Source organism: Felis catus, chromosome D2, assembly GCF_018350175.1.
Source record: "Felis catus isolate Fca126 chromosome D2, F.catus_Fca126_mat1.0, whole genome shotgun sequence".
Taxonomy (NCBI): Eukaryota; Metazoa; Chordata; class Mammalia; order Carnivora; family Felidae; genus Felis; species Felis catus.
In genome coordinates, this window is record NC_058378.1 from 45380330 (window position 1) to 45397420 (window position 17091).

The 17091-nt window shown below is 47.3% G+C and overlaps 1 long non-coding RNA gene across 2 annotated transcripts; it reads left to right on the top strand.

Moving 5' to 3' along the window:
• Positions 1-221: 221 nt before the first annotated feature.
• On the top strand, positions 222-15811 carry LOC123380826. Of its 2 annotated transcripts, none has more exons than XR_006587072.1 (5): positions 222-947; positions 1366-1789; positions 4955-5063; positions 8164-8245; positions 14567-15811. It is a non-coding gene; the product is annotated as an uncharacterized LOC123380826 (long non-coding RNA). The 2 variants fall into 2 exon arrangements; XR_006587073.1 differs by lacking the exon at positions 14567-15811 and adding an exon at positions 10603-10779.
• Positions 15812-17091: the final 1280 nt, after the last annotated feature.

Below are 17091 nucleotides of genomic sequence, written 5' to 3' on the forward strand. Positions count from 1 at the left end.
GCTGAGCAGCAACCAAGTGCTTCCTACCCTGGGCAGCTGAGAAGGCATCAGCAGGGTGAACTTGCCAATGACCCACAGAGCAGGGGGGTTCTTATGAATGTGGCTATGTAATCATGGCCCTTGAGGTTTCTAGTTGTTTAAATGTCACCATTTATTTGAAATTGGTTCCCGTCAGACTTTGAAAAATTTATCAGTGCAATTGTGTGTCAGCACAAAGCTCCCTTAAAATATGTTTCCTTTCATTCATAAAGCTGTGTAGGCATTTGATTAGTCTTTCTCTTGACTGCCAAGGAAACCATACTGAAAGTAGGGCACACATTCAGAACAAAGAAACCCAACTCACGGGCGAAAACCCTGTGATAGCCTATCTCCTTCCCCAGATAGTGTGCTTTGCAACAGCCAGCAGCCTGTTGCCACCTTGTAAATGTCGCTTGCAGCCCCTTTATGACTTCAAGGTGCAGGGCGGGGCTACAAAAGATTTGCCAAATAGAGACCCCTTTTCCTACTTTTTCTTTTAGCTTCTTCAACACACAGAGCTGGGACATGTGGGAGACTTGTACCTTACCTGGGCAGGTGTGAGCATTGGTCTTTTCCCCAGGTTCCTGGGTACTGTCAGACTGTACTGCCAGTTGGTGGCAAGACGTCAGTCACACCCTGGCGGAAGGAACATTGAGGTCTCTTATCAGTACGTTTAAAAATTCAGAGGTAATGGCCTGCACCACCTCTCCCCCCCAGTACACAACTTTAAAGCAGTTAAATATAGCATAGTTTATATAAGACGGTGGGTGTTTCACCATCTATGAAATCTGGGGTCTAGGGCTGTGGGCAGGGCAGAGAGGCCTGGAGCCTGAAGTTTGGGGAGAAGCATATGCAACCGGTGCATTTCATCCCTCTTCATTGGCATCTTCTCTGCAGATGGCACGATTGAGACACTTTCAGACAGGCAGGTAGGAAAACAAGTACCATGTGCAATGATAAATGCATTCATAGAGTCAGGGCACAGGGGATGAGCCCGTCATTCTCCTCGAGGGCATTTGGGAGGATGTGCCTTTAAGTTCACAGTGTGGGCAAGGTGGGAAAAGGCTAACATTGGAGGGAGCAACAGCAGGAGGTAGCAGATCCATCGCATTTAGGGATGGGGGCCCTGGGGGCCAGGTTGGATGGAGAGGTGAGATCCAGTGGTGAAAGCTTGCATCCCAGGCCGAGCAGTTTGATGCTATCAGGCTGGTGAGGAGAGGACACTTAGGTGTCTTACTTAGCTGGGGGTACCATGATTAGGTTGAAGGTTGGGAAAGCTGCCTTTGACTGCAGTGACGAGAAGAGCCGGGAGTGATAACTAATGTACTCAGCTCCTTTCTGGTTTAGCTTTTCCTGTGGGGCTGGCCTCACACAAAGCTCCAAGGACGCTGGCTCCAGCTGCACCCTGCAAAAGGCCAATCTTGGTGAAACGCTGCTGTGTCCTAAGCTGGAACCCCACCCTCCCCCATGCCGAAGTGGGGCCGCCGCTCCCCAACCATGCATGCTGAGCGAGAAGAACAGGGCAGATGACCAGAGTTCTGCCATACCATGCTACGATCAGATCCCAAGCCCTGATCCCACCAGAAGAGGGGCTGGTGCTTCCCTAATCATGAAAGCGCAAGGTCTGGGGTCCCTTTCCTGGAGTCTGACATCGGCCAGCTGGATCCCTATGCACTGCCCTGGAAAGGGTCAACACATTTGTTCCCGAGCTTATCTCTGTGGGTTTCCCCCGACTGAACCCTGCTCCGGCAGGCAGTGTGTGGGCCGCCAGGTAATTTTCCCTTGTTTGTATAAGGAGTTTGGGCCCTGAGGCCATTTACATAGACTTTTGGTTCAGCCTGCTAAAGGGAGGCCACTCTCACAAGTGCGGACGGAGTCCCTGAAGAACGCAGGCACGGGGGAGGGGGATGCGGCTGTGTAGGGCCTCTTGAGGATGGGGGCATGTACTTCTGTGATCCCCGACCTCCTCTTCGGCCCTTCTCCCCACTTCCCAGATCCCCTCCCACATCACACCCCCCAGGCCTGCCCTCCCGCTTAGAAGATATGAAGGCTCTGTGTCCAGTTCCGAGCCGCACAAGGTATGATTTGCTGTCCAGAAGGGGTGACTGGATGTCATAGAAGCCTTCTCACATCATGGTAGCCATCTTCTCATTGTGGATTCTGTGTCACCAACTCACTGAGAAAGTTCTGGAAATTGCTAACACTGAGTCTCAGTTTCCATATGAGTTAAATGAGGGGCTTTGGACTAGAATATTTTCGGGATTCTGTGCTCTTTTAGAAGAGTCCATTATTTCTCCATCTGTAGCCCTCCGACATCTTCGTGGAATGAAGCAGGAGCCCTCACCAGGGCCAGCATCAGGACCAATGAATAGAATTCCCAGTACATGGTGGGAGTTGCCCGAACCGTACTAAATTCGTGGTCTCATTTTCATGAGGACTGTCCTTATTTATTTATTTATTTGGCCTGGCATCTGCAGGCCAGAGCTCGATTCCATGGCTCGGTTAGTTAATTTCGTCATTTAAATTAGCATTAGCCATGTCAGAGCTGTGCAGTTGGCCATTAAAAGCCAGACAACAGTATCATCAATCTGAATTATTACCGAGCACTGACTGACACATGGTGCTAGATAGCGAGCCATAAATGTCCAAAATGTTGAGAAAAAATGTGGGATGAGCGGGGTGGGAGACTCCCACATCACACTATTGCCAACTTGCCTTGCCAGTCTCCACACGCGGGCCTGTGTCCAGCATCGCATTCTGTGACACTCCTGGGACTCAGAATGTCAGCGCTTGAGCCTGGCCAGGAGGCCTCTCCATAGGGTCCCAAGCCTTCTCCTCCCCCCACTGCTTGGCCTGAACTGACACGAAGTCTGGCACTGGCGAGTGTCAAAGTATCGGAGCCTGTAAGAGGGTGACAGTTCCAAAGCATGTGAGGATTACTCCTTTTGGGAAAGTTTATTCCAGAATTAATGACATCATAGGTGTCTAGTCTTCCAGCTTAGCACCATCTAAGCCATCCTCATACTCTTTCTCTATAAACCCTGTCATTCTGACCTACAATCCTGTGAAGTGTCACATTGGAACAATTCCTCCCAACACTTTGCCAACCCTTTTTTGGACCTTCTTCCTTCCAAAGCCAAGTTCTTCTGAGAGTATTCTATACTCTTTAAAAAAATTTTTTTTAATGTTTATTTATTTTGGAGAGAGAGAGAGAGAGGAGGGGAAGAGAGAGAGAGGGAGGTACAGAATCTGAAGCAGGCCCCAGGCTCTGAGCTGTCAGCACAGAGCCCGACACGGGGCTCGAACTCACAAACCGCGAGATCATGACCTGAGCCAAAGTTGGACGCCCAACCGACTGAGCCACCCAGGCGCCCTGAGTATTCTACACTCTTGACCACCACTTCCTCACCTCCTTGCTTTTCAGCTGATGAGTGTTTTATATCCACAGCTGCTGAAGTTGCTATCCATAAAATCCCAGATGGCATACTAATCGCCACACGTTTGGGTCCTCACCCTACTTGACCTTCGTAGCGTTTCATTCTTGATCTCACATCCCTGAAATCCCCTCTACTGTTTGCTTCCATGACAGGACTCCACCTCTGTTCTCTTAAATCTGGCTCTTCCTTCTCAGGTTCCTCTGCCCCTCAAATGTCAGGCTTTTTCTGGTTCTGCCTTGACTTTCGTGTCCCACCCAACATGCTTCCCATGAGCAATTGCCTTGTGTTCCTTTGGCTTCAGCTGCTACTTCAAAGATGACAGTGCCCAAATTACACCTCCCCAAACTTCATCTACTTGCTGCTTGACATCCCCCCCCACCTGAAGTGCACATCCAAAGCAAACAACCCTACTCTTGCATTCCTGCTGGATTTCCCTTCACAATTACTCCGAACACCAACCATCTGATTGCCTAAACCCCAGCATCGGATTCATTTCTGTTCCTTTGGACTAGTGCAGGAACCTCCCTCTATGTATCTAGGAGGCGCCTCTAGGTATCTCCACGTGCAGTCTTGCTATCCAGTGGATTAATCTTACTCTAGTCCTTGGAGTTTGACCTTGACTTTATCATGTGGCCGTTCCCACCATCTATAGGATGGAGTCCCAGTGCTTTTACGTGGCCCTTGGCCCATTTGTGGTCCATCTGTAGCTGGCCTTCTCATTTTCTGTTCTGACATCCACCCACCCACCCACCCTCTGCTGCGGTCCACCACACTGCTTCTTTTCTGTTCCTCAAACATGCCACACTTTGCCCAGATTGACATATGTTGAATCCCTGCACACTAAGTTTTCCTTCTTTGAAAACTTTTTCTGTCTCCTTTGTTTCAGTGTCTGTATGCCCAGAATACTTTGCAATGTCTCAGTTGGCCACTTAGAGAGTCTTAGAACTGGATGGAAGAAAGAATGTTTCTTTGTCTTTCCACCTGGCTGTAGCCTCCTGAAGCAAAAAGACTAAGCCTTTATCTCCTGGGTACCCAACATACTGCCTGGCCTTGAGTAAATGCCCCATGAAAGGGCAGTATGCTGTTGTCCATCACAAAGAATGGACAAATGGACTTTGAAGCTCGGAGGTGAGCTAGGCCTCAGGGAGGAGACCAGGAAGAAATGGGCTGGCAACTTCTTTTCCCATACAGTGCAGCTGATTGAGATTCGGTCACCTCCAGCTCCAGCATGCACGAGACAACTCTCCATACGGAGCATTTCAACTAGGCTTTGGGGCCCAGGGGCCTGCCTATTTTTTTGTATTTAAGTAATCAGGACAGTATAATATAAATTAAATGAGAGAGATAGATCAAGAGGGAGAAAGAGAGACAGAGAGAAGGGAGAGAGGAACCGAGGCAGAGCACTGTTCTCTGTAATTTCTTGGGCATGATGGAAGCGGGTTCGGGATCTTGGACTCCCTATTTTATCACCTGATCCTACTTCTTCCACGTTTCCTCAGGCACAGCTGTTGACACAGGAATCTACAACATTTGTATGTATCAACAGAGACCAATTAGCAAATGCATGCGTTCCTGTGTAAACATGGAAACTTCCTTATGCTGACAGGGGTAAGCGGACACTTGGCCTGGAAATATTTGGTGTTTAAGAAATATTTAACGAATTAGAGATTGGTGGACGAGATGTCCGCTGCTCCACTCTCCTCTGGGCGGCCAGGTGCGTAGACTCATTTGGGTTTTCTGGTAAGTGAACTTTTCTTGAAACAAATGCTATACGAGTGATTTATAGTTATTCATAAACAAAAACCAAATTTGCCTTTGTCTAATTTAAGCAAAAATTAGGAAATACAGATAAACCCAAAGAAACCTAAACCACAGATCATGCCCGTTAACATTTTAGTTTATACACATAGTCCCTTTTCAATTCTATTTATTTATTCACACAGATTTTAAAATTAACTTATCCTAGACATTATCCTTTATAACATTCTTCTTTTATTGTATTTTTTAATGTATTTAATTAATTTAATTTTTTTTAAATGGACCTAGAACCTATTATGCTAAGTGAAATAAGACAGACAGAGAAAGACAAATCCCACATGATCTCACTTATATGTGGAATCTAAAAACCAAAACAAATGAACAAACAGCAATAGCAACAACAAAAAAGAGGAACAATCTCATAAACATAAAGAACCAGTGGTTGCTGAAGGGAAGGCGGGGGGCGGGGGAAGAAGGGACGAAATAGGTGAAGGGGACCAAGAGGCACAAAACTCTAGTGATAAGTCATGGGGATAAAAGCCCAGCACAGAGAATATAGTCAATAGTATTGTGCTAACTTGGGTGACAGGTGGTAACTATACTTTATTGTGGTGAGCATTCCATAATGTACATACTTGCTGAATCACCATATTGTACACCTGAAACTAATGTAAAAAGTCAATTAAAAAAATAGACCCACCTGTTTTTATCAGTCTCCCCTTGTGTCGCTCTAAGCATTTCAGTGGTCATTGTCAGCTTCCTTGAAGCTAGCACGTTCTTTAGTGGGTGTGCCAGAGGCATGTACTCTCTCACTTAACAGTGGAAGGAATCGCCTACGGGTGAGTCATCAATGAATGAGGGTCATTCAGCCAACCTCATCAAATGCCTAGGCACATGCCAGGCCCTGGGGCTGAGGAAGGCAGGACTGCAAAGGTGCATAAGGTGGCCTGGAGGAACTCAGAGCTCATAAGGGAAACCTATATTTGATGGTAAGATTCATGGACAAAAAGGCCTTTCTGGGTACTGTATCATATATGGGGAACAAATAAATGTCCAACAATCAGAAAAGGCTTAATAACACAGTATGATGGGCTATGGGGCTGCTAGTGAAGACTTTTTTTTTTTAATTTTTTTTAATGTTTATTTTTGACAGTGAGAGAGAGAGACAGAGCATGAGCAGGGGATGGGCAGAGAGAGAGGGAGACACAGAATCCAAAGCAGGCTCCAGGCTCTGAGCAGTCATCACAGAGCCTGACGCGGGGCTCGAACTCACAGACTGTGAGATGATGACCTGAGCTGAAGTCGACACTCCACCGACTGAGCCACCCAGGCGCCCTAGTGAAGACTTTTTAGTAGGGTTGAGGATGCTTAAATATTTTATGTTTATTTATTTTCAGAGAGAGAGAGAGAGAGAGAGAGAGAGAGAATATGAATGAGGGGCAGAGAGAGAGGAAGAGAAGGAATCCCAAACAGGCCCGGCACTGACAGCACAGAGCCTGATGTGGGGCTCAATCTCTTGAACCACAAGATCATGACCTGAGCTGAGATCAAGAGTCAGACGCTTAACCGACTGAGCCACCCAGGTGCCCTGATCTGTGAAATATTTTCAAATCGCGATGTTGATCCATGGAGTATACTCCCCACTATTTGTAAAGTGTGCTTACACGTTCATAGGAAAAACAGACAAACAAACAAACAAACTGTAACCCTGGGGGGAAAGACTACAGTGATTATGACATTATAGTGATATTTTTGTTCTGTTTATATTTTTTACATTTTCCAAATTTTCTACGATAAGCAGCCGTTGTATTTGTAATCAGAAAAAGCTCTTTTTAAAAGACTTCATGCTTGGCTGTAAAAGATTGTTTATGAAGCTTCTTAGGGTCTTTTGGTTCTGCTCTTCTATCAGGAAAGCCGGGTTCTAATAATTCACTTAGGAGAGTTACCTAAAAGTAAAATGAAGGGCAAAGGTTATGCCCATTTCGAAGCTTCTGATATGTCTGCAAAACTACTTTCTAGCAAGGCCGTGCTGATTCACCTTCTCCAACAGCCCCTGTGAGAACTACAAGGTTTTGGAGCAGACACCTTGGTCCTGTGGGGACAGGTGCTTTGTCTGATGACATTTGGTGGCAGGCTCACTTACCTCCCATAAGACACTTGCTGATCTAGCCACCAACACTCCTGCTTATATCCCATCTTGTCTCCAAACATCCAGGCCTGGTTAAGAGATCAGAAATACACGAGTTTTGATAAAAGGCTGGAGCACACTTCAGTTGGCTTCCAGCAGTACTATCTCCTGGAGCAAACTTGTCCTGCTGTTGCTATGGACTTTCCGCTGCCTCAGTCGGAAGTGTCAGGGTCTGCCTGAATGATCTGTTACCTCTGGAGAGACAACATCAAGTTTGCAGGAGGCTGGATCTGCCGGCTGGGCTGTCTGTCGCTAAGACGGTGCTCAGAATACAGGAGGCAGGAAGCAAAGAGGCAGAGCAGAGACAGCCCGGAGTGGGCGTGAGGCAGCTGTTGACCCCGGGCAGGTGACTGTCCTGTCCTGGGCCACAGCTTCCTCACCTGTGACATGCATTCTAATGTTCTTCCTGCTTAAATATCCAGCCATTCTGCATGCTCTGGTATAAGGAGATGCCAGGTAAATTTTCCAGACAGTGCCCAGATGAGCTCCTCAGTGAGTTTGCTTCGTGTCATTTAAGGGTTCCACTCTGGACCTGAGATCAAGAATTGCTTGAACTCAGAGAGTTAGGGTTGAAATCTGCCTGGGTTAGGACTGTCCAGTTACAGATGAGGAAATTGAGACCTAGAAGGATGGAGAGGCTTGCCTGAAACTCCATGGTCATTTGGAGGCTAGCTGAGAGGACACCCTAGGCTCCCTTGACCATATGGAGCCCCTCATATCACCTTGCTTCCCTGAAACATCTTGTCTGATCTTGCCCCTCAGGGAGGAGCAGAGCAAGCTAGGACTTTTGAGCACGATTTCCTCGCGCGTTTGCTGACCAGCATGCTGTCCATATGAGGCCGAGGTAGGCACAGTGAAGCAAAGTGCTTTCTGTTTCAGAGTGTTTGTGTAGAGGCTGGGGGGTTAAAAGCCACCAAGGAGAAACCCAGGACTGTATCGGAAAGGAAAGAAGGGGACTGTCCCCTCTCAGGCCCTGCCAGACCCTTAGCGGAAGGCCAGGACTATTCACAGCGTGGGGGTTAGGGAGAGAGGGAGGGACAGGAATGGGCTGTGTTCCCTTTGAGCCTGGTTATGAAGGCCGATGACACCACTATGACGCAGCTCCTGGGCGCGGGTCACAGTGGGGCTGTGGGTAGGGGGAATGGCAGTAGATTTCTCTCCTTAACTTTCTAGCAAGTTGGCCGCCTGAGTGGGAAGGCAGATCTCCCAGCCTTGCTGTCTGTTCTTGAATTGCACTTGAACCACAAAATGGGCTTGGGATGCAACTTGGTATAGTGGAAAGACAGGGCTTTGGACGTGGGCTGAAGGCCCTGCTCTGCTGTGTAACCAGCCCCAGCACCTGTACTTGTCTGCTGTGAAAATGGGGGTGCTCTTGCTTACCCTGAGGCAGTATACCAGGCCACTTTGTACCCGTGAGTCTAGCTCTTTTAATACTGGCCAGGGCTGGAGGCCTCCCGTGGGGGACAGTGCTGGGCCCCAAACCCCTGCTGTAGACATTCCCTTTCTCCATGGGAACCCCATACTTCACAGCTTGCTCCCAACCCCACCCTAGCCTCTGGACTCTGTTCCCATCTGAGTCCTGGAGAGGCTGGGCTGGAAGGTCCCACAAAATGTCTTGATAGCTTGGGACCCTCTTCTCCATCTCTTCTTGCCTGGGTTTCTGTCTCCCCCACCCCCATTCTGACTCCACATGGGCCTCTTTCTTCCTTAAACACTCCCTGCTCCCTTCTGCCTCCAGAATTTTAGATACATGGCTCCCTCTGTGCGGAATGTTTTTCATCCCCCGCACCCTCCACATCCCCAACTAACCTGGAATGGATAGCTTTCATGTCACTCCCTCTGGGACACCCAAGACTGCCTCAAGCCCTCTGTTCCACCCCCTGTGACTCCTTGAATTTCCTGGTACAGCTATAACCATCTTTCCAGAGTCTCCACACCTTACCCTGCCCTGGTGTCTCAGTGACTGTCCCCAGAGAGGCACTTTATGGATGCAGAGCTTGGCGCCTCAGGCCATGGATATGCCCTTACTGTAGATTCATGGATTTTACATGCTTTAGGGTCTGGTGGTGGGCAGAGGAACAATGTCTTCAGTGAGGGGCCATTGACATCAGCTTATGAATATTCATGAGTCTCTTTGTGCCCTGAACTTGTTTTTTCACAAGAGAGGGATTTCAGGGCTGTCAGGCCAAGGATGGGCTAACATGCTTTGTCAATTGGGGCTCTGAGGATAAGACCTCAACTAGCTGCTGAATTCTGCCAGGTGCCTGAGGATTGCGTGACATATCCCTATATCCCCTCCCACCCATATATTTTTTTATTGTGGTTCTATGTATACACACACACACACACACACACACACACACAGGGAGTCAGGTGGTCAGTCAGTGCCTCATAACATCAGACATGCTTATTCTCTTGTGCATGGCATGTAACACAGCAGGGCCAGCCAGAGGCCATCTTTAGGAACTGAGAATGAATTCTGGAAAAGAGGAGTTCTCTGTCCTTCTATATGCACCCTGTGGGCTATGTGAGCTTGGGGCTTCTGCTCACCATCTTGTTGGCTCATGGAGACAGTGTGTCTGAAACTGAAGCCGTGCAGAGGCCTGCAGAGTCTAGAAGTGAAGAATGAAAGTCTGAGGACCTTGCTTATATTCCTGGGCCCAACCATACCTCAAAATCCTGGTTGTGGACTTCCCAGTTAGGCAAGCCAACAAGGTTGTTTTAAGTAGTGCGTCTTTGTGGAAGATTAAGGATGGCCACAGAATCTTTGACAGAGCTCCTCTTGAGAGGTGGGGTGAATCCAGGGTGGTCACCTAAGTCAGAGGCCTGTGTGCAAGAGGCCTGTGTGCAGGCGCCAAGGTAGCCCATGGATGGTGCTTCTCCAGGCACCTTGGGAGGAGGGACCAGAGGTCAGAGTCTGAGGAACTGGAGGAGGAGATGTTTACTACATCTTGACCTCATTTCATACACAGGATTCAGAGGTAGGAGCTGATGCTCTTATCCTAAGGAGGAGGCAAAGCTGTGTCAGGTGAAGGCCAAGGCCATCTTGTAAGCAAGTAGACAGATCTAGAGTCCACGCTCACCCCCTCTCCAAGTCAATTTTCCTGGTAATCAGTCAGTGACCACTGTGCCCTCATGACCTCCCATTCCTGCCCCCCCCCCCCCCCCCCCCACTGACTCTTCTATTTTTCTGCTGCACAGATCTCATTACCGCTGGGAGCAGGGAGCGTGGCTCCAGCCTCGCCCACCTCAGCCGCTAATGAGCGCCCTAATTTGATTGGCTCCAAATGAATGTGACCCAGAATTAAAAGATGCCAGAAGACACTGCCATAAATCGAATGAGTTTGCTTCAATTTATTATGTTTCGAATTCAATTAGATTTCTCCTCCAACCCTCTCCGAATATTAATCCAGCTGCTGGCTATAGAACAATAACTAGAAGGGCTATTGTTGAATCCCAGCCCCCACTGTTCAGCTTGGGCTCGGGCAACAGTGGTGGATGGAAAACCTCAGCCTGGGTGTGGGGAGGTCAAGGGAGTTCAAGGCCAGCTGCCAAGCATCCCACCAGCCAGCCAGCATATTTCCTGTTGGGGAAGGGATTCAAAGCAATGTACCCGATTAAAATGGTTTAAAAATTATTTTTAGTGCATAAACACTTCAAAAGACTACATAGAAGGAGTGCTGGAGTCATGGACTTTGTCATGTGACAGGCGACAGGGGACAGGATGACCCAAGGTCTGGGCTTAGCCTGGCCACAAACTGTGCAACTAGGACTCTGTACAACCGACCTTTCCCAGCCTCGGTTCCCTCATTTGTAAAACCAGGGGGCTGGACTCCAAGAACGGTTTCGATGACCCTGGTTTCTACTCTTCTCCTTTTGTTCCCAGCTGCCCACCCAGAACCTCTTGCTGGTCCATTTGGCTTGGGAACCACACCTCCTCGGGCTGCCTAGCCAGGGCTCTCTTGCTGGGCATAGGTTGGACTCAGCCAATGGGAGACTTTGGTTGGAGGGTAAAAGGATAGGAAGAGAGAGGGGTCAGGGCTGTGTCTCTCCAACACCCCACTCCAGCCAGCAGCGTCCTTTGCATCTCCAGCTTTCATGGCAGCCACGGCACTGTGGCTTCTTTGTCTCTTTAGTCCCATGGGTAGTCACAGCTGCTGCCATATTCTCTACACCCTTTACTTTTTCTCTGTGCCCTGCCCATCTTTCTTTAGGGAGTATTGCCATTAAAGTCTCAGGATTTGAATCATCTGGGATGAATTCCACTTCATTCCATGACTCTAAATAATGCAGATGAGAAATCCACTTTTGATTGAGGTTTCCCATGGGGAAGGGTCCTCCAAACTGCTGCCCAGATGAAAGTGGGGGGTCCTGGTTTGGGAGGCTGGCATGAAGCCAGGGAAGCCCAGGAGCTTCCAGATGGAGCACAGGAGAGGCTGTCTCCATGGGCAGTGTCCACCCTCGGGTGGAGAGCACAGGGTGACCTGGGAGGACCTAGGAGATGGTTGTTTGGGAAAGGTTGTCTCTCTCAGTCCTCGTAGAGCAGATGATGCCTCAGAAGGACAGAGGAAGGAGGGGAAGGCTCCAGGCCCCACTCCATCCCTGACCCAGTTGGATGTGGGGGAGTGAGAGCCCTGGCCTGAAGGCGAAGGGCATGTATCCTCAGGGAGGGAGGGAACTCTGCAAAAGGGCTGATGATAGAGGGTTTGTTTGCTCTGAAATGGGGTTCCCAAGGGCACAGGACAGAGGAAAGAGGGGAAGGCTCCAGGCCCCACTCCATCCCTGACCCAGTTGGATGTGGGGGAGTGAGAGCCTTGGCCTGAAGGCGAAGGGCATGTATCCCCGGGAGGGAGGGAACTCTGCAAAAGGGCTGATGACAGAGGGTTTGTTTGCTCTGAAATGGGGTTGCCAAAGGCATAGTGACCAGGACTTGGAGTCAGTCATGAGGGAAGAGACTGATGGAGAGGAATCCTAGAGCAGGAGGGAGGGAGAGCGGGAGATGGTGAGTGGCCAGGGGCTTGCCTTTGAGATGGTGACCAAAGATTACAGAGGTAGGATCAACTAGGGTTCTATATGGTGCCCAGCATCAGTGTAAGTAAATGACCTGGGCCCTGGAGGAGGGTGGAGAGTGCCTCTCTGAATGTCTGGTCCAGGAGCCCTGTGTGGGTGAGCAGGGACCCAGAAGGGAGCTGCAAGTCAGTATCACACCTAAGTCATGGTGTATGAGCATCCTAGGGCTGTGGTCTGGCTGCCTTGGGGTCAGCAGACAGGGCAGGCCAAGTTCTGCCCCAGTGGCTTGCACATCTTGGTCCTAGTGCTACCCTTTGTGTTGAAGGGAAGCTTGGCAGTGATTGTTGAGTTATTTGGAGAAGGAGCCACCACCCGGGAGGGATGGTGTCCTTGTCACTGCAGATACTCAAGACCATCTGGAAGCTTGGAGTTGATGAAGAAGGAATGCAGATAACCTTTGTGACTTAAATGAGCTTGGGGCTTCAGGGAGCTGTGACCTGTGAGTCAATAGGAAATTTGGGTTCGGGTTCAAGGAAGCCAGACCGGGATTCTGGGCAAGTGGAGGTGGGGGTCTAGGCTAAGAGTCTGAGCGCCAGGTCAGGCCCCAGAGAAGCAAAGGCTGTTGGGAGCCTGGCCAGCTGCTCAGGTGGCTTCCGGCCATCCCCTAGGGCCAGAGCCAGTGGGGACTGAGAAATGTACAAGCACAGTCAGTGTTCTGGACAGAGACTGGAGGCAGATGAGCCACATGGCCTGGGAAGTAGATAAATGGGGAGGGGCAAATCTTCTTGTGAGAACAGAGACATTTTCCTATCTCCTGGAGAGAAGGTGTGGATAAGCAGTCCATTTACTCATCCATTTGTGATAGGTTTTTAAAAATTAAAGTAGGGGAAGGTTTCACACCCCCCCTCCAGATTTGGAACATATTTTTTTATTGACCTGTGATACAACAGATCAAATTCCTAGAGGTTCAGCCTAGTAGATACGAAATTAAGTAGTTTCCCCTCTTAAAAGGCATAACTCAAATATTAATAAAGATAAGTCCAAATTATATATTTTTTCCTTAAAGTTTCATCTCAAATGGAGTCACCATACTTGATATTGATCAAATCCTTTTAAAAGCTTACGTTGTTGGTCCAAATATTAAAAAATATTTCACTATCACAGTGTGTCTGTTCATTGACGTGATACATACAAATAGGAACAAATCAAACAGGAGGGAAGGGTTTATGATTAGGGAAAGCAGATTCCACCCTCACTCTCCAGTAAACTTCTTTTAAACATTTCCATTTTTAGTACTTCTGGTGGGTACCTCCATAACTCTCAATAGCATGCATATGTACTCTTAGTTCTTGACTTATTATCTGTAGAAAGTTTATGGATCCCTTATAGTTGAACATGAGAAATTGCTCCCTGTATATGCCTTTTTTTCCTCCCTTCATTATCCCAAGTTTCCTCACAATTATTTTTAGTTCTTCAATTAGTCTAATAACTTTACACTGTGTAATTATACCTTAATTCTGTATTTTGTCAACCTCAGTTAGGGTAACGGACCGTGGCAAGCGGTTTTGGCCTGTTCCCATATTTACCACCCCACTTTCTTTTGGGAAGGACTCTTCCTTTCTTTCCCAGGGGTGCGTGGGAACACTCTCCCCATTGGCCCATCAAGTGCACACCACCGCCCGTCACCCCCGCCCCGCCCCCGCAGCCATGGGTGGCAACTGCTTGAACCCTGGGCATGTTTCCCAATGCAGGCCGTTAAGAATCCAGAATGTATAATGTTAAATGAAATAAGTCAATCAGAGAAAGACAAATACCATATGATTTCACTAATTTGTGGAACTTAAGAAACAAAACAAACGAAGAAAAAAAGAGAGACAAACCGAGAAACAGACTCTTAACTACAGAGAACAAATTGATGGTTACCAGACGGGAGGCGGGTGGGGCTGTGGGTGAAAGAGGTAAAAGGGATTAAGAGGACATTGTGACGAGGACATTTGTGACGAGTAATGTATGAAATTGTTGAATCACTATATTGTACATCTGAAAATAATATACCTGTGCATGTTAATTACATTGGAATTAAAAAAGTTAATTAGAAGAAAAGAATCCTCCCTCTTACTTTCATTACTAAAATCTTCTCTGGGATTACCTCCAGCAGGCAAATGGAACATTCTTGCTGGTAATGCCCCTCTGGACCACTGTGTACAGAGATCCTGCCTGAGAGGACCAATCCAGAGGCCAACAGCAGTGAGAGAGGGAGCTACTGAGATAGAGATGAGTTTCAATGATGACAAAGACTGGTAGTCCATCTGTCCTGGAGCCTCGTTCACCTCTTGACCTTCACAACTGCATGAGCCTGAACATTTCATTATTAGCTTCAACCAGTTGTATTTGCTTTCAGACTACTACGGCGCTAATCACGGCATAGCAAACACCCCATCGTGTATAAGATGAAATGAGAATCAGCAATTCTGCTTCTAGCATTATTTTCCTATGGCTGCTATAACAAATTACTGCGAACATAGTGGCTTACAACTTTATAAATCTTGCAGTTCTGGAGGTCAGAAATCCGAAACGGGTCTCCCTGGGCTAAAGTCAAGGTGTCTACAGGGCTGTGTTCCTTCTGGAGGCTCTAGGTGGAGAATCTGGTTTTTGCCAGCTTTGGGAGGCTGCCTGCTTCCTTGGTTTGTCGGCTTCTCCCTCCATGTCCACCACTGGCAGTAGTGAGTGGGGTCCTTCTGACCTGGCATCACTCTGACCTCCTCTTTTGCCTCCATCTTCCCCATTCAAAGACCGTCAGGATTACACTGGACCCACCTGGACAACCCAGGATGCTCTTTCTGTTTTAAAGTCAGTTCATTAGCAACCTAATTCCATCTGCTACCCTAATTTCCCTTTGCCGCTGTGATGTTCTTTCTGACACTGCTTCTGACATCCAATGTGTGGTGTCTTTTCCAACACCAATCAATTCTCCAATTTTCCAATATCAACCCTAAATCTCTGGTTCTCTGACACCAACTTGGTGCCATTATTCTACCTACCAGACTTCATATTTTAAATGAAATTTCATAGCTCAACTCCCATTCGGTACACATTTACCTTTCGTTTTTAAATTTAAACAGCTCATGGGGGTATAAAATTGATAGACAATAAATGGCACATATTTAATCTGATGAATGTTAGCATACACCCATAAAACCATTGCCACAATCACGAAAATGAACATTGTCCCCCAAAGTGTCCTTGTGCCCATCTGTAATCCATTTCTCCCCCCTTTCCCATCCCTATCGTCAGGGATTTTTTTTTAGAAGTTCAAAGACATTTATAAATGGAATCATACCATATGCATGCCTGTTTTTCTGGTCTTTTTGTCTTTTAAGTAAGCATGATTATTTTGAGATTCATTCCATGTTGTTGCACATTTTTTTTTTTTATGGCTCAGTAGTGTTCCAGCGTATGGATATAACACAATTTTAAAATTGAGAACGCTCTGAATAAGGTGAATGCTCTTGATAAATGTTGAATTGTTCCAGTTATGTGGACATGTAGTTTCATCTCTCTTGGGAAAATACCTAGGAACGAAATGATAAAATCATGTGATAGGTGTCTATTTAACTTTCTTTTCCTTCATAGATGTTGCCATGGATTTTGCATCGCGTGACATCAGAAGGCACATGATTAACCATTTATTTATTTATTTATTTATTTATTTATTTATTTATTTAAGTTTGTTTTAGTTACAGTCAAATTCACTTTTGGGATGGTTATAGTTCTATGAGATTTAAAGCACCACCATCAGGATGTCGAACACTTTGATTACCCAGAGCTCCCTTGTGCTGCCTTTTTGTCTGTAGACCCTCCCCTGTGAAACTCTTGATCTACTTCCTGTCCCTATAGTTTTGCCTTTTTTATTTTTATTAAAATTTTTTTTAATGTTTACTTATTTTTGAAGGAGAGAGAGACAGAGCATGAATGGGAGAAGGGCAGAGAGAGAGGGAGACACGTGATCCAAAGCAGGCTCCAGGCTCTGAGCCGTCAGCACAGAGCCCGATGCGGGGCTTGAACTCACAAGCCTGTGAGATCATCACCTGAGCCGAAGTCGGATGCTTAACCGAGCTACCCAGGTGCCCCTTTATTTTTATTTTTTTTAATTTTTTTTTGAGTGGGGGGGAGTGCAGGGGAAGGCAGAGAGAGAGGGAGAGAGAGAATCTTAAGCAGGCTCTGTGCTGTCAATGCAGATCCTGACATGGGGCTGGAGCTCGTGAACTGTGAGATCATGACCTGAGCCGAAATCAAGAGTCAGTTGCTCAACTGACAGAGCCACCCAGGCACCCCAGTTTTGCCCTTTTTAGACTGTCATATAAATGAAAGTATACAGTATGTAACTTTTTGAGTCTGGCTTCTTTCATAATGCCTTTGAAATTCATCCATGTCATAACATGTATCAATTTTTTGTTCCTTTTTAACCGGGTAGAATTGCATGTGTAGATGTGGTTCAGCTTATCCACTTCTCTGCTGAAGGACACTGGGCGGGGGGGTTTCCAGCTTTAGGCAATTATGGATCATCCATAATCGTCTTCTCTAATCATCGGTATACAGGGTTTGAATGAAAGAAAATTTTATTTCTCTATGGTGAATACCGAGGAAGGGAATTTCTGGGTATATGGAAGTATATGTTGA